The sequence below is a fragment of the Phaenicophaeus curvirostris genome, chromosome Z (genome assembly GCF_032191515.1).
Source record: "Phaenicophaeus curvirostris isolate KB17595 chromosome Z, BPBGC_Pcur_1.0, whole genome shotgun sequence".
NCBI lineage: Eukaryota > Metazoa > Chordata > Aves > Cuculiformes > Cuculidae > Phaenicophaeus > Phaenicophaeus curvirostris.
Window position 1 is genome coordinate 38,276,674 of NC_091431.1, and position 4,925 is coordinate 38,281,598.

The following is a 4,925-nucleotide window of genomic DNA, read 5'->3' on the forward strand; positions in this document are numbered from 1 at the left end:
ATAGCGAGGTAAATGAGGAAACTGTGTGCTTACAAGCTGTGACCCAATATTAAAACACATATAGCAATTAATTAAAATGCATATAACTGAAGTTGTTTCATTGGATACTTTATTACATGACAGCAGCATGCTTCTAAGTGCCTTTTACTGCTTTCCTAGGTTTCCTTATATTCAAAAGTGCGTTGACTGAGGACAATTAGGCTACTCTGAACTGACAAGAGGATTTCTCACCTGTCAAGGCTACATAAAGACAATCCCTTTTAATCCAGTTGGGGATTTTCCCTGTCTGAATACAATCAAACACAATTTTCTCAGTTTCAACATATTCTAATTCAGATTTTGCGTTCCCAAGGTTTCTGAAAAGCTGCATTGAGAGCTGCGTCCTGTCATGAAAAAAAAAAAAAGAGAATAAAAGAGCAGAGAGTACAATGAAGTGGTTATTTAAATAGAAGGAAAGATGTAATTACCTGGAATATAAAGAAGAAAAAGTTTTTTTCACTAAAAACAGAAGAAGAAGAAGACGCTGGTGCTGTAGCACAGGCTTGCCAAATAAGCTAATTTCAGTATATTTTATAACCCACTGAATAAAGCTTGCATAAGCCAATTAAGCTAAAATATTTTCCTGCTTTTTGTAGCTTGTGTTTCTAAGTTCCTTAATTTCTTCTTTGATATAAATGCAGACCCTATTTTCATTCCCCACCCCCACCCCCAATTACACCTGGAAATTATAATAAAATTCTTTAAAATGTACTTTATCTCTTTAAAGACAACTCATTGTTTTTTCTGTACTATTTCTATCTTTGCTTTATTAACTACCCAATATACCTTTTTTCATCCATAGGTTCCTTTCCATTAAATACTTCATAGGACAGAGTATCAGTTTGAGCATTATTAAAGACTTCTTTCCAATCAGCCTTTTCATCCACATTCTTCCTGATAAGCTGACTGATGTACTGTTGTGCTTCAGGGACATCACAATATATGGTGTGGACCTACCATGGATCAAAAATTAGGTCGCATTTTCTGTAAAGCTGGCACACCTGTTATGTAATTCAAGTTTTTCACCCGATCAGAAGGATAGAATCCCACATATTTTATGTCATGTTATTCTTACAGTTCACTAGTTTATATTTTAAAACAATGCCAATTAAGAAATGTGCAAGTTGGCCTCATCGGTTTCCTGTAAGCTGACTTTCAGTGCTTGTGTTTATATTTTTTTATTTCCATGCATCATTCTGAAAACCTTACCTTTAAATCAATGTATACAAAACATCTTTTCTATGTTATAAGACAATAACAATAATAAATTAAACCACACTGTTTTTCCATGTTGAAGTTTTTAGACACCCAGTAAATAACTTTCCACCTTTGCAGTAAATGACTCCTTACCTTCTTGACAAGGGTTTTCATGAATTCTAGTACTGCAATTTGAGGTTTCATTGCCTTGTTATATCTACTTCCCCTCTGTAAGATCTCAGTGACTTCTCTCTCTCGTCTCTGTAAAGACAGCTGTATCATTTGCAGGATGGTGCATGCTTCCGAAAAATATCCCTTTTCCATTGACCATTCAGGCTTCTCTTCTTCATTAGCTACCTGTGGGGTCACAAGGATAACTCTTATACATTAAGCAAGGTTATAGATTTTCATTCAATTCATAAGAAGTTGCCATGATTTTAATGAGCAAGGTAGAGCAAAAATGGAGAAAAGAAAAAGGATATAGTTTTTATAATCCAAAGAAGTAGATATTTAAAACATTTAGTAGCCAAGTTTGTTCTATCCTATATTACAATCACTGTAGTGATAATGTTCTATCACTGATCCCAGAAAGATAAGAATAATTTCATTACTGTTGCATTTTAATCATTCATCACCAATGCATCATTATCAAGCCATGTATGTAGTTGTACGCAGTTGTTACTGTCAGTGAGTCCCATAGTTAACTTCAGCTTTCACTAGATTTGGCCTGATTCCATTGAAACACCTGCAATAATCTTAAAAAGAACCATTTACATTTCCACTTTTGTGCTCACTTGTTCTGTTTTTAATTGTAAAACCACTGACACATCTTCTTTTTCTCCTTCTGCCTTTTCAGGCTTTTGCAGAAACTCTCTTATCTGGAAATTCATGAGGTCATGCATTCTTTTCACACATAGACTGATGTTACGAAGTTCCTGCAAAGCTGCATTGCAAACAATAAAAAACAGGTAAAAACAGCTTAAGAATTTCTAATATGCAGTTCCAAGAAGATTGTCTAAGTAGGCAAAATTATCTCCCTTTAGAAATCAAGAATTTATAATGAACTAATAAGAATCAACAATTCCATATATTTACTAAAACTGAAATAATTTTAAAGGACCTGTGCTTTGTTTTGTTTTGAAATTCAAAATAGAATTCTACAAGTACTAAAATAAATGTACTCAAAAATCATTACTGACTATAATAAGCCAGTTATGCTAACAAGTTTGAAGTCATCACAGGTATAATTTTTAGCTTCAACATTCTTTTATTATTCCACCTGCAACACCTTACCACAATGGAAAGGATTATATTGATTTCAGCTGGTGTGCACCTCAGTACAAACAGAGAAACAAAGAGGAAAGAAAATAGAGATCAAGAGATCAATAAACTGTGTCTGAAATAAAAAACTCACTCAGTGTGTGCTGCACATAAAGATAATCTATATTTTTATGCAAATTTTCTTGAATCCAGACCTGCAAGATAAGAAAAGGAAGATAGCAGGAAATTAATGTTACTGGTTTTCATAATATTTCCTTGGGAAGAATAATCAATGATAGCAAATTAATGTTACTTATAGGCCTAGACCAGTGAAACAGACTGTTGTGCAGTAATTGGCTTTTACTAGGAAAGAAAATGTAGAAATAAACCAGAGACTGCTCAGACTCTAGTGCTTTCACAAAAGGCTGTACCAAGATGACCTATGCTTTTATTTTCATTAGCATTTGTCCACAGAATTAAAGATGAGACAAAAAAAATTAGAGACTCCTGAAACAAATGAAGAACAAAAACTTTGGAAGCAAAGTCCTAAGGCAGTCCTGGAGAAATAGTTGTGTGTGTCAAATCTTGTAAGCCTTATTTGGTCAAATAGAAGATATTTCTTCTACCTACAAAACTTAGAACATTGTACCCTTATCACTTCTTACTCGTTATTATAATATTTTTGCTACGTTTCCTGGGTATTTCATATTTAGGTCAAAAGATTTGTAAATTCTATGTTTTTTCAAAGTTTATCATTCAGTTATAGGGCATTATGGTGGTAAACTTTGTTGAAAATGTTTGAAAAGAGAAAAACTTAATTTCAAATGCTGGTGCTATGCAAAATTCCATCAAAATGTGATGCTACCTCATTTGAATTAAAAAAAGCCTTCAAACAACTCCCTAAAAATCTCAACTCCACCCCCAACCCCAAAAGCAAAAAACTTTTTGCTGAGACCTTCATTCCAATATCCTTCAGGAATCTGCATTCAGTTTCATAGATGCAAAAAAGAATCTGGCTTTGGCACTCCCCACACCAACATTCACCAAGATCTCCCTGAATACGTCTTGCAGTAATACAATGAATATTGGCTTTTATAAAGCAAGGCTGAAGATCTGCAAAATTACAAGGAAGACTTGCATGTTGTGTGGAATAGAAAACTACACAGAAAATAAAAATTATCAGACCATGCTCACAGATGCTCTATATAAAAAACCAACAAGTTTCATTTTCTGCCCCTGCAGACGTTTCAGGTCATTAGTGAACTGAAGTTGAATTATCATGGAGAAATCTGGAAAATCTAGGGAATTTTAAGTGCAACTCTTTTTCCTGGGAACTACCAAGTGAGGTAGTTTTGCTGCTACATCAACCAATTGTATTGCAGTGTTGTAGTAGTTCAGATGAGGCAATGTTTTTGTCGATTTTTTTTTTAATTCTAATTGCTAAATAAAAAATAACCAATGTATCAACTCTATGAAAGACATGAACTGGTAACTGAGTGTGAAAAATCAAAATCTAATAATTTTTAGTGAAAGAATAATACCGTATGACAAAAAATGTATGTCATCTTTATTGGTGTTTAAAGACTAAAAATCTTTGGAAAATAAAAAAGGAAGACAGATGCAGAGCAGTTCAGTCTTAGCTGATTTAGGTGTATATATCTGAGACAGATGGTGTTGTTTCCATGTCCCCTAGGTTCCGGGAAATAACACACATTGGAAATGGTGATAAGAACATTGTAAATCCAAACCCAAAACCCATACTAGCTTTGTCTACCTTTTCTTCTTCCCATTTATCTGTTTGTTGCCTCATTTGTTGAAGAAGATCGTCTTTCTCTTGGATCAGTTGTCTGTTTCTTTCCCTCAGGCTCTGAAGACAGTAAAACAGGGTAAAAGTATTTACAACTGCTATACCAGTGTTTTGGTTTTTAAAAAGGCTTATAGTTTTGGGGTTTTGTTTTCAGTTCTACACATGTTGAGAAGTCATAATATTTGGACCAGGCTGCTAAGTCCTAGTGACCTTGCACAAAAATAACAAAAATTAACTAATTTACAATGACTGCTTGCATTCAGAGATGATCTGCTTCTAAAGCCCCTCTATAAAGGGGTGAATGTGCTGAACCTTTTCCTCAGTTGCAGAACAGAAGGAGTAAAAGGATAAACTTTATTTGTTCATCACAAGAAAAGCATTGCACATCCTATATATTCTGTGAATATCTTTATACATTTTTTTACAAAAACAAAGCTCCAAGAATGCAAGCACAGACAATATAGGATTATTCTACACTTTGTTTACATCAGGGGCTTGAAGAAATGCCAAGATGCAAAAACTGTTTTGGAAACATTGTGTAAGGTTTATTCATCCCCAGAAGAAGACAGACATAGGTTTATATTAATTTCACGAACTATGGGTCTCCATTTGACTAAGAAGA

The 4,925-nt window shown here is 33.9% G+C and overlaps 1 long non-coding RNA gene across 1 annotated transcript; it reads right to left on the reverse strand.

Annotated features, from left to right (window-relative positions):
* Positions 1–903: 903 nt before the first annotated feature.
* LOC138733301 (uncharacterized) lies at positions 904–2,125 on the reverse strand. The gene is made up of 3 exons (XR_011339402.1): positions 2,031–2,125; positions 1,390–1,593; positions 904–992 (listed from the first exon to the last, which is right to left on the reverse strand). It is a non-coding gene; the product is annotated as an uncharacterized lncRNA (long non-coding RNA).
* Between the last annotated feature and the right edge of the window lie 2,800 nt (positions 2,126–4,925).